At 45.5% G+C, this 20,282-nt stretch overlaps 1 long non-coding RNA gene, 2 other non-coding genes and 1 pseudogene across 3 annotated transcripts; 2 read left to right on the top strand and 2 right to left on the bottom strand.

The window, feature by feature from the left end:
- LOC115417663 (phospholipid phosphatase-related protein type 3-like) overlaps positions 1–14,585 on the top strand; it is a 28,903-nt pseudogene extending 14,318 nt beyond the window's left edge.
- LOC115417688 (uncharacterized) lies at positions 498–9,228 on the bottom strand. Its single transcript, XR_003935187.1, has 4 exons — positions 9,070–9,228; positions 4,136–4,142; positions 1,099–1,102; positions 498–508 (listed from the first exon to the last, which is right to left on the bottom strand). It is a non-coding gene; the product is annotated as an uncharacterized LOC115417688 (long non-coding RNA).
- On the bottom strand, positions 4,683–4,755 carry trnam-cau (transfer RNA methionine (anticodon CAU)). The gene has a single exon. It is a non-coding gene; the product is annotated as a tRNA-Met (tRNA).
- Positions 9,875–9,947, top strand: trnam-cau (transfer RNA methionine (anticodon CAU)). The gene has a single exon. It is a non-coding gene; the product is annotated as a tRNA-Met (tRNA).
- Positions 14,586–20,282: the final 5,697 nt, after the last annotated feature.

Genomic DNA, 20,282 nt, shown 5'->3' on the forward strand with positions numbered 1-20,282 from the left:
GTAATAAAGTAGAGTAATAAAGTAAAGTCATAAAGCAACACGTCAAAAATCAATTGCAAAAACCAAAACCCTGCGGTCCATACGGACAGACTGTTCCATGCAGGGTGGACCCAGTGGTCCGCTATGGCTGGGTCCAGTAACCTCTGGGTCCAGTACCTCTGGGTCCAGTACCTCTGGGTCCGGTACCATTGGGTCTGGTACCGCTGAGTCCGGTTACCTCTGGGTCTGGTACTGCTGGGTACCCATAAAGTCAGTACTAACCGGTGTTAGAATCTGTTCAGATCACATCATTAAACGTGTTTGTTTGTAGTTTTCACTCATTAAGGGCGTGCGTTTGCGTTTCCAGGCGTCCACGTGTTCGGCCTTTGTGCCACCGCCCTGGTCACTGACATCATCCAGCTGGCCACCGGTTACCACGCCCCCTTCTTCCTCACCGTCTGTAAACCCAACTACACGCTGGCGGGCGTCTCCTGTGATAAAAACCCCTACATCACCAAGGACATCTGCGCTGGACACGACCAGCACGCCATCATGGCCGCCAGGTGGGTCAACGACACGCTCATTAAACCACATGATGAAGATAATGATGATGGTGATGATGAAGATGAAGATGGTTCCTGATTGGTTGGAGGAGTCACATGGTGTCAGTCAGCTGACCTGTGGTCTGTCTCTGTCTCACAGGAAAGACCTTCCCTTCCCAGCATGCAACTCTGTCAGCATTCGCAGCCGTTTACGTTTCGTGAGTTTCCGTCGACACAAAGCACATTTCAGGTTCTGGTGTTTATTGTGTAGAACTGGGTCATTTTGGAACAGAGGTAGGGTTAGCCCCTCCCACCCCCAGGCTCTGTTAGGTTTGGGTTCTTTAAGCCCCTCCCACCTCCAGGTTCTGTAAGTTTAGGTTCTGTTAGCCCCTCCCACCTCCAGGTTCTGTTAGGTTTGGGTTCTTTAAGCCCCTCCCACCCTCTGTGTTCCGTTGTTCTGCTGTTCTTTAACTCTACTTGCTGTTCTTTAACTCCGCCTCCTGTTCTGTAACTCCGCCTCTTGCCGTCCTCTCTCTCTCCTCAGATGTATTTTAAACTCGACCATCTCTGACAGCACCAAACTGCTGAAGCCCGTCCTGTGTTCGCCTTCGCCATAGCGGGCGGCGCTGACGGGTCTGACGCAGATCACGCAGCATCGCAGCCATCCCATCGACTCTACGTGGGCTTCCTTATCGGAGCCTTCATCGCCGCCTACCTGGTGAGGTCATGCAGATGCTGGCTGTGATTGGATGACGCTATTTAAACACAAACCCAAACCTGAGCCGTAAAACGACTGCGTTCATGTGTGTGTTTTATTATTATTGTTTGTTTTATACGACTGCACCACTAATTAATGTTTGTGCATTAATAACCATGTGGTTTCACTGAGGATCAAACACCAGCCGATAAACTCAGAGAAATAATGAGTGAACGTATGTGATCACATGGTCCAGCTCATCATTCTTCAGATTAGTCCGTTTTCTTAAAGTTATAACAGTTCGATAGATGAGTCCATCCTCAGATCACCCACAGTGTTCCGATTTTCCAGTTGATGTCATTGACTTTATTGAAAAAGCGACATACCCGCCCCCTTCAGATTAGGAACATGTGACCTCACATGACCTCAGACCACTGGACTGTAGTATGTGGTCTAAACATGTCCACTGTGAACAAAATGTCTCTGACAGAGGACAGCCCTGTCTGAGGTCACGTGAGGTCATGTGACCTGTGGACGTGAGCCTCGTTGGCGCAGTAGGCAGCGTCAGTCTCATAATCTGAAGGTCGTGAGTTCAACCCTCACACGGGGCAGAGGTTTTAATCTGATCCAGATCCTGAACCTTCCCATATGAATCAAACACAGATTTAGGATCAATAATAATCTGACAACTGCACAGATCTGATACTGATCAGAGGATTAACGTCAAACAGGTTCAATGACATCCACTGTTTAACCCTGTGGTGTCCAGGTGAGTATATTAAACACACTTTAACCCTGTGCTGTCCAGGTGAGTATATTAAACACACTTTACCCTGTGCTGTCCAGGTGAGTATATTAAACACACTTTAACCCTGTGGGTCCAGGTGAGTATATTAAACACACTTTAACCCTGTGCTGTCCAGGTGAGTATATTAAACACACTTTAACTCTGGTGTCCAGGTGAGTATATAAACACACTTTAACCCTGTGGTGTCCAGGTGAGTATTAAACACACTTTAACCTGCGGTGTCCAGGTGAGATATTAAACACACTTTAACTGCGGTGTCCAGGTGAGTATATAACACACTTTAACTCTGTGGTGTCCAGGTGAGTATTAAACACACTTTAACCTCTGTGGTGTCCAGGTGAGTATATTAAACACACTTTAACCCTGGTGTCCAGGTGAGTATATTAAACACACTTTAACCCTGGGTGTCCAGGTGAGTATATTAAACACACTTTAACCTGCGGTGTCCAGGTGAGTATATTAAACACACTTTAACCCTGTGGTGCCAGGTGAGTATATTAAACACACTTTAACCCTGGCTGTCCAGGTGAGTATATTAAACACACTTTAACTCTGTGGTGTCCAGGTGAGTATATTAACACACTTTAACCCTGTGGTGTCCAGGTGAGTATATTAAACACACTTTAACCCTGCGGTGTCCAGGTGAGTATATTAAACACACTTTAATCCTGCGGTGTCCAGGTGAGTATATTAAACACACTTAACCCTGCGGTGTCCAGGTGAGTATATTAAACACCTTTAATCCCTGTGGTGTCCAGGTGAGTATATTAAACACACTTTAACCCTGCGGTGTCCAGGTGAGTATATTAAACACACTTTAACCTGTGGTGTGGTATATTAAACACACTCCCAGGTGAGTATATTAAACACTTTAACCCTGTGGTGTCCAGGTGAGTATATTAAACACACTTTAACCCTGTGGTGTCCAGGTGAGTATATTAAACACACTTTAACCCTGTGGTGTCCAGGTGAGTATATTAAACACACTTTAACCCTGTGGTGTCCAGGTGAGTATATTAAACACACTTTAACCCTGTGGTGTCCAGGTGAGTATATTAAACACACTTTAACCTGTGGTGTCCAGGTGAGTATATTAAACACACTTTAACCCTGTGTCCAGGTGAGTATATTAAACACACTTTAACCCTGCGGTGTCCAGGTGAGTATATTAAACACACTTTAACCCTGCGGTGTCCAGGTGAGTATAAAACTTAAAACACACTTTAACTCTGGTGTCCAGGTGAGTATATTAAACACACTTTAACCCTCTGGTGTCCAGGTGAGTATATTAAACACACTTTAACTCTCTGGTGTCCAGGTGAGTATATTAAACCACTTTAACCCTCTGGTGTCCAGGTGAGTATATTAAACACACTTTAACCCTCTGGTGTCCAGGTGAGTATATTAAACACACTTTAACCCTCTGGTGTCCAGGTGAGTATATTAAACACACTTTAACCCTCTGCTGTCCAGGTGAGTATATTAAACACACTTTAACCCTTGCTGTCCACGGTGAGTATATTAAACACACTTTAACCTGCGGTGTCCAGGTGAGTATATTAAACACACTTTAATCCTTGCGGTGTCCAGGTGAGTATATTAAACACACTTTAACCTGCTCTGGTGTCCAGGGAGTATATTAAACACACTTTAACCCTCTGGTGTCCAGGTGAGTATATTAAACACACTTTAACCCTCTTGTTCCAGGTGAGTATATTAAACACACTTAACCCTCTGCGGTGTCCAGGTGAGTATTAAACCACTTTAACCCTGCGGTGTCCAGGTGAGTATATTAAACACACTTAACCCTGCGGTGTCCAGGTGAGTATATTAAACACACTTTAACCCTCTGGTGTCCAGGTGAGTATATTAAACACACTTTAACCCTCTGGTGTCCAGGTGAGTATATTAACACACTTTAACCCTCTGGTGTCCAGGTGAGTATATTAAACACACTTTAACCCTCTGGTGTCCAGGTGAGTATATTAAACACACTTTAACCCTCTGGTGTCCAGGTGAGTATATTAAACACACTTTAACTCTGTGTGTCCAGGTGAGTATATTAAACACACTTTAACTCTGTGGTGTCCAGGTGAGTATATTAAACACACTTTAACTCTGTGGTGTCCAGGGTGGTGTCCGGTGAGTATATTAAACACACTTTAACCCTGTGCTGTCCAGGTGAGTATATTAAACACACTTTAACCCTGTGCTGTCCAGGTGAGTATATTAAACACACTTTAACCCTGTGCTGTCCAGGTGAGTATATTAAACACACTTTAACCCTGTGGTGTCCAGGTGAGTATATTAAACACCTTTAACCCTGTGCTGTCCAGGTGAGTATATTAAACACACTTTAACCCTCTGCTGTTCAGGTGAGTATATTAAACACACTTTAACCCTCTGCTGTCCAGGTGAGTATATTAAACACACTTTAACCCTCTGCTGTTCAGGTGAGTATATTAAACACATTTTAACCCTGTGCTGTCCAGGTGAGTATATTAAACACACTTTAACCCTCTGGTGTCCAGGTGAGTATATTAACACACTTTAACCCTGCGGTGTCCAGGTGAGTATATTAAACACACTTTTTAAATCCACACATTTGAACTGAATCTGTTAAACGGACTCATTTCCTGGTGACATGTAAAACCTCTGCCCCGTGTGAGGGTTGAACTCACGACCTTCAGATTATGAGACTGACGCGCTGCCTACTGCGCCAACGAGGCTCACGTCCACAGGTCACATGACCTCACATGACCTCAGTCCGTTCACGGTCAGTCTGTCACAGACGTTTTGTCCACACGCTCCAAAAACTGTCTGAGGTCATGTGACCAAACCTCCTGTTCAGCCTGGTTGGCGCAGTAGGCAGCGCGTCAGTCTCATAATCTGAAGGTCGTGAGTTCAACCCTCACATGGGACAGAGGTTTTAAACGTCACCTGGAAATGCAAATTCATCTGTTTATACACAGGGTAATAAACAGAGTTTTATAGAAATGGAAAAGAAACAAGTTAAAAACACACAATTAAAACATAAACAAGAATTAAACTCCAGTAAAAGGTCAGAGGTCAGATAGAACCCTTTCAGATGTTCAGAGGTCAGAGGTCACAGTGCAGGTCTGTCTCACTGTTCCACAGTTTCGCTCATGGAACTGAAACGCAGCTTCACCTGTTTAGTCCTGACTCTGGGACCAGCACAAGACCAGACCCTGAGGTTCTGAGGGTCCCAGATGGTTCCTATGGGAGCAACCTGTCCCAGATGGACTTTGGTTCCAGACCATTGACAGACCTCTACAGGACCACAGCTGGTTTAAAGTCTATTCTCTGAGCCACAGGAGGCCAGCACACAGACCTGGACCAGGACTCATATGGTGGTCCTTCCTGGTTCTAGTCTGTACCCCAGTCACCAGGACCAGGACCCCAGCAGCAGTGTTCTGGTTTAGGGGTCCGGTCAGAAGGCCGGTACAGTAGTCTAACCTGGTCCACATAAATGCATGGATCTGACCCAAAGTGTGTTTAATATACTCACCTGGACACCACAGGGTTAAAGTGTGTTTAATATACTCACCTGGACACCAGAGGGTTAAAGTGTGTTTAATATACTCACCTGGACACCACAGGGTTAAAGTGTGTTTAATATACTCACCTGGACACCACAGGGTTAAAGTGTGTTTAATATACTCACCTGGACACCACAGGGTTAAAGTGTGTTTAATATACTCACCTGGACACCACAGGTTAAAGTGTGTTTAATATACTCACCTGGACACCACAGGGTTAAAGTGTGTTTAATGTACTCACCTGGACACCAGAGGGTTAAAGTGTGTTTAATATACTCACCTGGACACCACAGGGTTAAAGTGTGTTTAATATACTCACCTGGACACCACAGGGTTAAAGTGTGTTTAATATACTCACCTGGACAGCAGAGGGTTAAAGTGTGTTTAATATACTCACCTGGGGCCTCATGTATACAGACTTGCGTGGATTTCATACTGAAACCTGCCGTACGCCCAAATCCAGAAAAGTCCGAACGCACAAAAAAATCCAGATGTATAAAACTGTGCGTACGTCCGAATCCACGTACACGTCCTTTATTCATCCTAATCAGCTGGAATTGAGCGCATATGTTGGACTACCTGACTCCTCCCTCTCCACGCCCACATTTAAATATGCAAATCAGTATAAACGGGGTCTGCAGGTGGGATTCCCTCTGGGATTCCCCTGTCTGCAGGATCAGACGATGACGTCACAGGTGGACGCAGAAGCGGAGGATGGAAACAGGAGGATGAAGGAAAAGAGACGACTGAGACCTGTTTGAGGAAAGGAGTCAGCATGATATTGTGACACTTTTCTCAAGGAATGATGCGGATCACCCCAAGATAATATGTATTTAGGTTGTGTCCAGTCACACATGAGTTCATTCTACAGGTCATCCACAGTCTGATCACAGATAAACTAGATAAAGGTTCATGTGTGATCATTGTCAGGAAATCACAGACTGACTACCGGTTTAATCACTCCAGGATACGCCTCCTGTCACAGAGGCTTCTGTTGACTAACACCGGTCCTCCGGTCCACCACAGCCCCACTGCTGATGCCCGTCCGACCAACTGGGTCTGAACTGACCCGAGTCACCAGAGGACATCGTGCGGACAATGGGCGGAGTCAATGAGTGACTGGACCGACTAATAATGTTCTGACAGACATGAACACTATATGTATCAACCAATGAATTCTGGGTCCTTGTCTCCTTATACGGTGTTGCTTAATGTCCCTCCCCAGGCAGGATTGGCTCTGATGGGTCCAGGGTTGGTTCTGGTTCTGGTTCTGGTTCTGGTGGTGGATGTGCTGCTCAGGACAGTAGGATGACGTGTTGGTGTGTTCATTGTTCTTCTGTGTATCTCCGATGTGCCCATCAATCAGAGGAATGGCCTTTTCACATTATTAACAGTTTCCCAGTATCACCTCTAAGTGTCTCCAAAGGTTCCAAACACTAGAAACGTGCGTACGCCAGCTACGGAGTTGGCGTGAAGGAGCGCACATTTCCACGGTCATTTCACTCTTTATACATCTGAACGCGAGCGTGGAAAAGGGCGTACGCCTGGTTTTTTGTGCGTACGCACGCTTTATACATGAGGCCCCTGGACACCACAGGGTTAAAGTGTGTTTAATATACTCACCTGGACACCACAGGGTTAAAGTGTGTTTAATATACTCACCTGGACACCACAGGGTTAAAGTGTGTTTAAATACTCACCTGGACAGCAGAGGTTAAAGTGTGTTTAATAACTCACCTGGACACCACAGGGTTAAAGTGTGTTTAATATACTCACCTGGACAGCACAGGCTTAAAGTGTGTTTAATAACTCACCTGGACACCACAGGGTTAAAGTGTGTTTAATATACTCACCTGGACAGCACAGGGTTAAAGTGTGTTTAATATACTCACCTGGACACCACAGGGTTAAAGTGTGTTTAATATACTCACCTGGACACAGGGTTAAAGTGTGTTTAATATACTCACCTGGACAACAGGGTTAAAGTGTGTTTAATATACTCACCTGGACACCACAGGGTTAAAGTGTGTTTAATATACTCACCTGACACCACAGGGTTAAAGTGTGTTTAATATACTCACCTGGACACCACGGGTTAAAGTGTGTTTATATACTCACCTGGACACCACAGGGTTAAAGTGTGTTTAATATACTCACCTGGACACCACAGGGTCTAAAGTGTGTTCTAATATACTCACCTGGACACCACAGGGTAAAGTGTGTTAATATATCACCTGAACAGCAGAGGGTTAACGTGTGTTTAATATACTCACCTGGGACACCACAGGGTTATAAAGTGTGTTAATATACTCACCTGGACACCACAGGGTTAAAGTGTGTTAATATACTCACTGGACACCACAGGGTTAAAGTGTGTTAATATACTTACATGGCCACCACAGGGTTAAAGTTGTTTAATATACTCACCTGGACAGCACAGGGTTAAGTGTGTTTAATATACTCCACCTGGACACCAGAGGGTTAAGTGTGTTTAATATACTCACCTGGACACCACAGGGTTTTAAAGTGTGTTTAATATACTCACCTGGACACCACAGGGTTAAAGTGTGTTTAATATACTCACCTGAACAGCAGAGGGTTAAAGTGTGTTTAATATACTCACCTGGACACCACAGGGTTAAAGTGTGTTTAATATACTCACCTGGACACCACAGGGTTAAAGTGTGTTTAATATACTCACCTGACACCACAGGGTTAAAGTGTGTTTAATATACTTACCTGGACACCACAGGGTTAAAGTGTGGTTAATATATCACCTGGACAGCACAGGGTTAAAGTGTGTTTAATATACTCACCTGGACACCAGAGGGTTAAAGTGTGTTAATATACTCACCTGGACACCACAGGGTTAAAGTGTGTTTAATATACTCACCTGGACACCACAGGGTTAAAGTGTGTTTAATATACTCACCTGGACACCACAGGGTTAACAGTGGATGTCACTGAACCTGTTTGACGTTAATCCTCTGATCAGTATCAGATCTGTGCAGTTATCAGATTATTATTGATCCTAAATCTGTGGTTTGATTCAAATGAGGAATGGGATCCCCTCAGGGCTCCGTCTTAGACCCCTTCATTTCTATATTTTCAGATGTGGGTCTACTGATGGACCCTGATGACATGCACAGTGTGTTGAAGTGTCATCTGGAGACTGAAGGTTCAGGATCTGGATCAGATTAAAAACCTCTGCCCCGTGTGAGGGTTGAACTCACGACCTTCAGATTATGAGACTGACGCTTGCCTACTGCGCCAACGAGGCTCACGTCCACAGGTCACATGACCTCACATGACTCAGTTCCGCTTCACGGTCAGTCTGTCACAGACGTTTTGTCCACACGCTCAAAAACTGTGGTGAGTTCAACCCTCACACGGGGCAGAGGTTTTAATCTGATCATAGATCATGTTTTGATAAATGAACCCTTCATCGGTGTCATTAGTGTCTGTGGTCCGTCTGTCCTAAACTGTCCCATATTCTATAAATGTGTTCAAACATGGTGTGGAATGTGGGTTTGTCCATTCAGTCCCTGCTGTGCTGATGAGTTTCTTTCTTGTGGTAGATGTCAGTGTCAGTCCTTCCATAAACAGGAACAGAAATCTGGGATGTTTGAATGTAGAATGCTCGTTACCACGCAAAAAAAATAATCTTGAATTAAGCAAAAATAATCTTGAATTAAGCAAAAATAATCTTGACTGAATCAGTGCTAGACTGTAGAATGCTGGTTCCTCCTCTGTCTGCTCCTAAATTCTAAATCTTCTGTGCTTTCCTGTTGTGTACACACACACACACACCACACGTTCTTCTTCTCTTGTTCGAACATCCATCCACATCTGTTTGTTTGGGTCATGTGACTCTAGTTGGACTCAAAGCTCTTTCCAGTACAGTTTGGATCAAATACCAATTTAACTACAAACACCTTTTGCAGTTTTCCATTAGATACATGTTTATGTGTCAGTTATATTCCTGTAATTTGCGGGTCAGTGAAAAGGTTCTAGTGTCTTGACCCAAGTCCAACTGAAGCTGAAGCTGATGAGGCTGTTTCTGAACAAACGACCTGAACCATCAGACAGACAGGACCACTGGTCTGGTTTCAGATCCTCTGCAAACAGGTTGGTTTTTCTTTGGCTTTAACTCTGTTTTAGAGGTGGACCACAGGTCACATGACCTCAGAGGTTGGCCACAAACATGGTCAATGTGGACAAACGTCTGTGACAGACTGACCGTGAACGGACTGGAGGTCATGTGAGGTCATGTGACCTGTGGACGTGAGCCTCGTTGGCGCAGTAGGCAGCGCGTCAGTCTCATAATCTGAAGGTCGTGAGTTCAACCCTCACACGGGGCAGAGGTTTTAGACTCAGCTGGTTTAACGAACAGTTCTTTGTGTCATTTACCATCATATTTGGACACAGGAAACCTGGAAAACCTTCTGTTTCCTGAACTAGAGCCAAGAAAATGTTTAAAAAACAGCATATTTGTATATTTGCAGTGTATCACAGAATATTGAATATTCAGCTCCAGTAACTTTATGTTTAATTTGGTTGAATTTTTGGGGCTGATGACTCTGTTCTGTTGTCAATGCCATGTGCACATGATCAAATATGATCAATAGAGTTTACCGATGGTAGACACAGTTAAACATGTTGTTCTACACCTGGTTCATGGAAACCACAGGTGTCAAACATGTGGCCCAGGGGCCAAATCCAGCCCCCCAGAGGGTCCAGTCTTACCCCAAAAGGGTCCAGTCTGGCCCACCAAAGGGTCCAGTCTAACCCGGGGGATGAATTTGTCAAATGCAAAAATTACACTGAATATGTGAACAATCCTTTTAGTTCAGGTTCCACATTCAGACCAGTTCTGTCTCCAGTGGTCAGACCAGTCAAATACTATCATAAGAACATAGAAATAATGCCAACATGCAATGTTTCTCCTTGTAAATGTAAATATTTTCATGTATTTACACTAAAACAAAATATAATTTGCAAAAAAATGTGAATAACCTGAAATGTCTTAAGAGAATCAGTATAATTTTAACAGTATTCTGTCTGTTATAAAATGTTTTTTGTGTTTGTAGATCCACTGTGATCTGTCAGTTATAATGAACATGTGGAAATGATAAACTGAGGCAGAACACTGTTAAAATTACACTGATTTTTCAGTTCATGTTATTCACATCTTTTTGAAAGGATAGTTTGTAGATGTAAACCTGTTCAGAATGTAAATGAACTTTTTTGCTCTAAACAGTAAAAGTTTGGAGTTGACATTATTTCTATATTATTATTTTTTACTGGTCTGGTCCACTGCAGATCACATTTAGCTGAATGTGGAACTGAACTAGCATGAGTTTGACAGTCTGCTGGAGCCTGTGGACCACAGGTGCAGTCCGTCTGCCGGGTCGTGGTTTTAACAGCAGTATCTAGTGGCCGTTGGTGTGTATTACACTTTAAACTATTTCTACATTGGCTTCAGTTCAGGTCGTTGACCGTTGACCCGACTGTCGTTTCCCCTTCAGGCTTTCCACGCCGTCGCCACTTCAAGTCCTATGATGACATGACTCCGCCCCCACTCCTCCCCCGCCCAAAGGAAGACCCTCTGCGAGCGCTGACGGAGCGAGGACACGAGTCGTCTACAACAAAGGCCCCGCCTCCGCCTCCGAGAGACACGACGAGATCGCGGCGGCGCCGGCCCCCCTGGAACGGACTGGACGGTCTGGGGCCCCTGCAGCGGAAAAGGGCTCCATGGGCAGCCTGAAGAGGGCCAGCGTGGACGTGGAGCTGCTGGCCCCCGCAGCCCCCATGGGGAGGCAGACCATGCTGACCCTTCAGCAACACGCTGCCACGGGCCAGCATGAACGTCAACGGGGTCCTGGGCGCTAACGAGGCCGCCGAGGACACTCATGGTGCAACGGTTCAGACGGTGCAGCAGTTTCAGCCGGTCCAGCGGGTCTGAAAGCGGTCCAGGTCCCATGGACACGATGCGCTACCAGCAGCTGGTTTCAGAGGTGGAAGCAGAAGTCCATGGAGATGAGAGGTCTGAGCGTCCGGGACGAGGGGGAGCGCGAGGCCAGCGAGGAGGGGTCGGAGGTGGGGTCTGTGGGCACCGACGACGGAGGCTCCCAGGTAAAGGTGGACCAGGACTGGAGTCTAGGAGTGTTCCAAAATATGGGTTCTGCAATATATCACGATATTTTATTTCACAATACTGTATCGATATTCAAAAGTACTGTATCGATATTTTTAGGTATTTATTCAAATGCAGATATGGTGGAGGTTCATTTTTGTTTTTCTTTATAGTTTATATCTTATTTATTATTATTTAACACTGTTTTTATTGAATAATGGTTATTTGAAGCATCCTAAAAGCACTTTTTTCTGTCTGAGAGGCAGATGTTGGTCCTTTGTTGGGATTGAACTCAAATCCTGTTCTGATGTTAGTTGTGAACTAATAGAATCTGAACATTTGAACAGGATCTGAAACTGGAATGTCTGGAAAACAGAATTTCAGTTGAACACAGTTGGAACATTTGGTGATAGAACATTTGATCCCGTTGGGATCAAATACAAATGTGTTTAGGATTTGTTGCAGATTTATGATGGAATTCAATTCTTCCAGGAAATAATCATGAAAAAAGAAACAACAAAAAATTGCCTTTTTAACAGTATCTTGATATATCGTGATATATCGTATTGTGATCTTAGTATTGTGATTTTGTATTGTATCACCAGATTCTTGCCGATACACAGCCCTGGTGGAGTCAGACTAATATTATATTAGTTTGGGTCGAATGTGACGAACCGACCAGTTGCTCCTGTTGAACTGTTGAATTCAACTGTTGGTCAACTTGTCATCAGCAGATTTGACCTTTGACCTGAAATGTTGTCAGTATAATCTTTAGTCAACTCAAAAGACGACCTCATAGTGTTCCACAGTCATTAGACCAGACAGGCATGAGGTTCACAGTGACCTTTGACCTCTGGGTTTACAGGACCACTGTCTCATTAGTATCAACTGAAAACTTTAAACAGTCGGACTAACTCACCTAGAAATGGGATTAAAAGTGGATCTGGACTGTGGTCCATGGTGGTTCCAGTTGGACCTCTGGACTTGAACTCACTGTTGTGTCTGTGATGACAGAGGTCAGTGTTTTTCAACCTTGGGGTTGGGACCCCGTGTGGGTCACCTGGAATAAAATTGGGGTCGCCTGAAATTTCTAGTAATTGATAATAATAAAAAAAAAAAAACTAACTTACTAAAAAACTCTGTGGTGAGTTGACAGAGCCAATCCCAATCCATAAAAGACGAACTGTGGTTGTGAAACTGCAGCACTGTGGTTCTGTTTGTGTCAAATGTTCACTGTGGTCAGTTTCAGATGCTGCAGCTCTTTCATATTCATAGTTTCAGTTCTTGTTTGTTCAGTATTAATTGTCCTCCTTGTAAATCCCAGCTGGACTGACTGGACAGATCCTGACCTTTGTGCAGTAATCTACACCTGGATTTTACTGCCTCTGTCCACAATAATAGAGATTATACAGACTAAATGTGTCTAAAATTACCCTTTATTTGCAACATAGTATAGCAAACTATTACATGATCAAAACAAATAAATTTTAGCAAAAAAAAAAGGTCTCAGTTTGAATGTCTGGGGTCACCAGAATTTGTGAAGTTAAAATGGGGTTAGGAGTAAAAAAGATTGGGAACCGCTGGCGTAGGTTAACGAGGACAGAGTGAATATTAGCTCCTGTGGTAGTGGACGAGACAGGATGAACTATAACATGTGACCTGGACCTGTGGACAAAGACAACAGAACAGTTCAAGGGTTTTGTTTGTCAAATATTAGAACCTTCTGGACCTCATGGACTCTGACCATCTGCTCCATTTTCTGTCTCCTCTGTCAGGTCCCGATCTACCAGCCTGCGGTGCATTCTGGGAGAACCGCCTCGGGTCGTAAACCCCACCCCTCCTCCGGGGGGCGCCAAAGCCGTGGCCCTCCCAGACCTCCTCAGATCCCTGCAGCAGGACTCCTCCGGTGTCCCCTAAAAGTGCCCTGACCCGGCCAAGTGGCTCGCATCCGAGAGAAGACGTCAATGCGTCATCCGCGTCGCCGCCAATCAGCCGCGGCTCATGCAGGTCATTGCCATGTCAAGCAGCAGGGGCTCCTCCCATCATCCTCCCTCCGAAACGCCCAAGTCCTCCGAGACCACCTCCACCTGCTCCGGCGCCTCCTCCGCCGCCGAATCCCCGCACTACCGCCCGCCTTGAGCAGGGTCCGGGGATCATCACGGTGGACGCCCACGCCCCCCATCATCCTGTCGTCCAAGCCCCGCCCCTCCCTCAGGCCCCGCCCCTTGCCGGTAATGGGAATACGTGGGAGGGGGCGAGCGGGGGCGACACTCGAGACAACCTACGACCTCAACAGCCTGAACGCAGGGATTCGGCAGCTCGCGCAGCAGCTTCCGGCCGCACCGCTCCCGCCTCCCCCGGCAACCCCCGTCGAACTGGAGGCCCCACCCCCGCCTCACCAAACAGATGGAGCTGTCGGCGGACGGACATCGCAGGGAGATGGCGATGAGACGCAAGACGGCGCTAGTGCTTTGGACCGAGAGATTCGCAACCAGACTGAACAGGAGAACTATTACAAGAGTTTGCAGGGACGCAGGTTTAAGGAGTAGAGCCTCCAACCCTTTCAACATAAAAGCCTTATTTTAAAAACAGCCAACAGCACAGACTCAGCAGAAAGCGGGGACCGACGCGGCGCTATGCAGAAACGAGGAGGGTGGGCCTCAAGCACGACGCTCCGACAGCTTTCTCTTCACAAACTAGACCTCAGTATGAAGTCATCACCATGACAACAGCTGCTAAGCCTCATGGGGGTTGTAGTTTTTAGAGCCATTCCACGGATAAAAGGTGTGTTTGAACTGACGACATGGAGCTTCAGCTAAAGAGCGGATAAAACAAAATACGACCAACACACAGCTCACAGCTACGGCACTGGGGACTTTAAAAAATTAGACTAAATTTGACCACAGTCCCAAAACCGCAGTCAAAGAATGCCTCGAAGACAGTCGCACGTCATCGTCTGCACCTGATAATGGTGCAAGTGTGACGTATAACACAATATATGACATGAAAACACTTGAATATCCACATTTATTTCAGTGGGACTTTATAAAACCCACAAAGTCCCCCCTTTTTTCCGTTCCGACCCTTTCGGACGCAGCTATTTCCTGAATTCTCTGCATTTTTTTCCACTCGTTTTTTGGCTTAAAGTGAAGCTTCGATCGGATCAAAGAGCAGAAGTGTGACACATCCCCAACACCGACGCCTCCTCCTAAAACAAACCCCACCCCCCATCACCGTCCGTCCGTGGAGAGACTACTGTCGCCTGAGTCGAAAGCTGTGGGTTTCCATGGCAATGCACAGACGGAAAAAGCACAGAGACAATGTCGAAGATTTCACCCTGATCCCGAAAGCACAAACCTGCGGACACTCCACAGGCCCACCTCCTTTTTCTGGGGGGGTGGTGGTGGCCTGAAGCTCCTCCTCCTCCCTCCACCTCCTCCTCCCAGCAGGATCCACCGGTGGGAGGGTCATCGCCAGTCAGACAGTGCGTTCAGGCGGTCCCATAAAACCCGTTGTTCACTGTGGTGGTTCCCTGAACGCACCGTTGGCCCCAGTGGATTGTGGGAAACTGAGGCCTGATTGTAAATTAAACTGGACTCGTGTGTTGTTGCCTTTCTGTTTGTGACGGTTCGGTTGCTATAGTGATTCTCAGCATGTTTGTTTGTTTGTTGGTGTGCTGCTCTCTGATTGGTGGAGGTGGTGTGTTCCAGTGTGCGTGTGTGGTGTGTGTGTGTATTTATTGCAGATGGCGACACGTGGTTCTACATTTATACAGATATTCAGAGTTTTACGGTTTGGGCCCTGGGTTCGGTCTTGTGGTCGATCAGCTGATGGTTTAGGACACGCCCCTCTGTTTACCTGATCACATGACTGTGTAAATCAGGGCTCTGCAACATTTATTATCGTCAGATCCATTTTGCCCCCTCTGCCACCAAAAAAATAGTCTGGAACGGCAAAAAAAATAACAGAGCTTATAAACTTTTAAAAGTTTTAATTGTTTTTTTACATTTTATCTGTTACAGCTATTGAATACAACAAACAGAAGTGCAGTGTAGAATGGATTCTGGAGTAGGATTACTCCAAAAATACACAGTATAAGTAGTTCATAGTGTTTGTGCTAATAGTATTTGAAGTACTAACACCAAAATATCAAATTCTCAAGGTACTTATTGGAAAAATCAGTTTTATTCATCATTGAATTTAGTCTTAAAGCCTATTTCAGACGAAAAAAACAAACACTTTTGTATCTTGGAAGGGATTTTTGAGGATGATTACTCCAAAAGTACACACTAAAAGTAGTTCATAGTATTTGTGCTAATAGTATATGAAAGTACTAATACCAAAAATACCACCCCTGGCATAAATACACACACCACTTTTGATTGATGTGTTTTCTGTGCACGTTCTAATCTTTCCACGCGTCTGTTCAGGCCGTTGTTAGCGTCAAATATCACGAACTGAGGGTGAGGGTCATGTGACCCGCAGATCTGGGCGTAATAGACTCAAATGGCATCAAATAACACGCAAAAGGTTGAAAAATACATACATTTAGTGCTCATGGGACATACAAAGTTATTTCATCAGATCAGTGTTTTGCATCATAGGCTCCGCCCACAGCAGGTCTGATGCACAGTTCGCATTTTTTGGTGAAATCCAATTTGTTTGTGTGTTGGTTCATATTCACATTAAATTCGATTTCTATCAGTTTTGAGTCTGAACTGAATGTGACCCTGAAGTGACCCACATGGACTAAAGAGGTCCTGATGGAATACAGGTCCAGATGGTTGCATTGGAAAATATCAGATCTAGGTTAGATTTAGGACCACAAATGAAAGTCCATTTGGCCGTTGGTTCCTGTGCTCATTATCGGACCTGAAGCTGACCCTCCTCTGAGACCGAACTGGCCCAGTTTGGATAAACGCCCGTTTTTGGTCCGTGGCTGCTGTGTCTGTGTTGGTGTGTCGTTGCATGTGTCCACGGTTTACCGTCCTCTGAGGACAGATGGGACTGGACAGACCATCCTCTGAGGACAGATGGGACTGGACAGACCATCCTCTGAGGACAGATGGGACTGGACAGACCGTCCTCTGAGGACAGATGGGACTGGACAGACCATCCTCTGAGGACAGATGGGACTGGACAGACCATCCTCTGAGGACAGATGGGACTGGACAGACCATCCTCTGAGGACTGATGGTTCTGGACAGACCGTCCTCTGAGGACAGATGGGACTGGACAGACCGTCCTCTGAGGACAGATGGGACTGGACAGACCATCCTCTGAGGACAGATGGGACTGGACAGACCGTCCTCTGAGGACTGATGGTTCTGGACAGACCGTCCTCTGAGGACAGATGGGACTGGACAGACCATCCTCTGAGGACAGATGGGACTGGACAGACCATCCTCTGAGGACAGATGGGACTGGACAGACCGTCCTCTGAGGACAGATGGGACTGGACAGACCGTCCTCTGAGGACAGATGGGACTGGACAGACCGTCCTCTGAGGACAGATGGGACTGGACAGACCGTCCCCTCCTCATGTCCATCTGAATGTCAACAGTACCAAGCATTGTTTATCCGAATATTTTGTGGAAAAAAAAAAAAAAAGTTGCTGCTATAAACTGGGTTTGTGTCGGACGGACGGACGCTGCATGCTGTTCAGAACAAATGTCGGCATTAAAAGTTGTTCTGATCAATAAGTGTCAGATCCAGTTCTTTGATCAGGATCAACTTTAGACCCAGTATCAGTTTTTATTTCAACCCCTGAGAACATTTAGGTTTTCAGCAAGAGGTTTTATTTAACTTTTATAAATAAGATCCAAAAAATATCAACAGAGCTTTTGTTTTATAAAATATAAATACAATAGGTAATATTTAGGTTATATAACAACAATGCGGCTTTCGTCCCGGTCGTGGAACGCTGGACCAGCTCTACACTCTCCATCGGGTGCTCGAGGGTTCATGGGAGTTCGCCCAACCGGTCCACATGTGTTTTGTGGATTTGGAGAAGGCGTTTGACCGTGTCCCCCATGGTATCCTGTGGGGGGTGCTTCAGGAGTATGGGGTCCGGGGGCCCTTTGTTAAGGGCAGTCCAGTCCTTGTATGACCGAAGCAGGAGCCTGGTTCTCATCTCCGGCAGTCAGTCAGACCTGTTCCAGGTGCATGTGGGACTCCTGCAGGGCTGCCCTTTGGCACCGGTTCTGTTCATAATTTTTATGGACAGAACTTCTCGGTGCAGCCAGGGGCCGGAGGGGGTCCGGTTTGGGGACCACAGGTGTTCCTCTCCGCTTTTTGCAGATGACGTTGTCTTGTTGGCCTCATTGAACCTGGACCTTCAGCGTGCTCTGAGGCAGTTTACAGCCCAGTGTGAAGCAGTGGGATGAGGGTCAGCACCTCCAAATCCGAGGCCGCGGTTCTGGACCGGAAAAGGTGGTCTGCCCTCTCCGGGTCGGAGGGGAGTCTTTGCCCCAAGTGGAGGAGTTCCAGTATCTGGGTCTGGTTCACAGTGAGGGGAGGATGGAGCGTCAGATTGACAGGTGGATGGGTGCAGCGTCTGCAGTGCTTGTATGGGTCTGCTGTGGTTCAGAAGGAGCTGAGCACAAAGGAGAAGCTCTGGATTACCGTCAGTCTACGTTCAGACCCTCACCTGTGGTCATGAGCTTTGGGTCAGGACCCCAAGGACCAGATGCCAGATACAAGCGGTCTAAATGAGTTTCCTCTGTAGGGTGGGTGGGCGCACCCTTAGGGATAGGGGGAGGAGCTCAGTCACCAGGGGTGGAGCTCAGAGTAGAGCCGCTGCTCCTCCACATCCAGAGGAACCAGCTGAGGTGGATCAGACATCTGGTTCAGATCCTCCTGGACTCCTCCCTGGGGAGGTGTTCTGGGCATGTCCCACCAGGAGGAGGCCTGGGGTAGACCTAGGACACACTGGAGAGACTATGACTGTGGGGGGGCTGGGAACACCTTGGGGTCCACCTGGAAGAGCTGGAGGAGGAGTCTGAGGAAGGGAGGGGTCTGAGGAGAGGGAGGAGTCTGAGGAGAGGGAAGTCTGGGCGTCCCTGCTTAGACTGTTACCCCTGTAACCCAGCCCCGGATAAAGTGGTGGATAATGGATGGATGGATGGATGGAGATATACATACACACACACACACAGGTAATGTATACATAGGTAATATATCACAAGTACATTGTGTACAATGGAATAAAATATTACATTTAAAATTAAGGAATTATCTGGACAAAATGAATGAAATGGAAAAAAAAATAGATAAATCAAATCAAATGGTGTGTGTGTATATATATATATATATACATATATATGTGTGTGTGTGTGTGTATATGTAGTATGTATGTATGTACATATATATATATATATATATATATATATATATATATATATACACATACACATATATACATATATATGTATATATACTGAACAAAAATATAAACGCACCACTTTTGTTTTTGCTCCCATTTTTCATGAGCTGAACTCAAAGATCTAAAACTTTTTCTCTGTACACAAAAGGCCTATTTCTCTCAAATATTGTTCATAAATTTGTCTAAATCTGTGTTAGTGAGCACTTCTCCTTTGTCCTTTGCTGAGATAATCCATCCACCTCACAGGTGTGGCAGATCCAGATGCTGATTAGACAGCAGGATTATTGCACAGGTGTGACTTAGGCTGGCCACAATAAAAGGCCACTCTAAAATGTGCACTTTTACTGTACTGGGTGGTCCAGGGGGGTCAGAAAAACCAGTCAGTATTTGGTGTGACCACCATTTTCCTCACACAGTCTTCTTCATGAATTCTCTGAAACAGCTTTGGAGATGGCTTATGGTAGAGAAATGAACATTCAATTCACAGGCAAAAGCTCTGCTGGAGATTCCTGAAGTCAGCATGACCAGTGCATATTCCCTCCAAACTTGTGACATCTGTGGTATTGTGCTGTGTGATAAAACTGCACATTTTGGAGTGGCCTTTTATTGTGGCCAGCCTAAGGCACACCTGTGCAAAAATCCTGCTGTCTAATCAGCATCTTGATCTGCCACACCTGTGAGGTGGATGGATTATCTCAGCAAAGAAGAAGTGTTCACTAACACAAATTTAGACAGATTTGTGAACAATATTTGAGAGAAATAAACCTTGTGTGTACACAGAAAAAGTTTTAGATCTTTCAGTTCAGCTCATGAAAAATGGAGCAAAAACAAAAGTCGTACATTTATTTTTTGTTCAGTATATATATGAGTGCGTTGACCTGTGGTGAACTGCGGTTCTAGATCCTCTGATCCAGTTCATTCCTTTTTTCTTTTCTTTTCTTTTCTTTTCTTTTCTTTTCTTTTCTTGGTAAGCTCCTCAGTCATTTTCAGTTGAATAACCTCTCAGCTGACATGTCTGTTTCTGCACCATGGCAATGTGGCCCTGTTGTTTATGTGTTGCTAGGTAACCCACTTCAATGATGATTCTATGCACAGCAACATGACTGGCCATTGTCCGACTGTTTTATCCAAACTGACTGATATCTGCCCAAATACTGGTCTGATGAACTGAACCCT

The sequence above is a fragment of the Sphaeramia orbicularis genome, chromosome 4, assembly GCF_902148855.1.
Source record: "Sphaeramia orbicularis chromosome 4, fSphaOr1.1, whole genome shotgun sequence".
NCBI lineage: Eukaryota > Metazoa > Chordata > Actinopteri > Kurtiformes > Apogonidae > Sphaeramia > Sphaeramia orbicularis.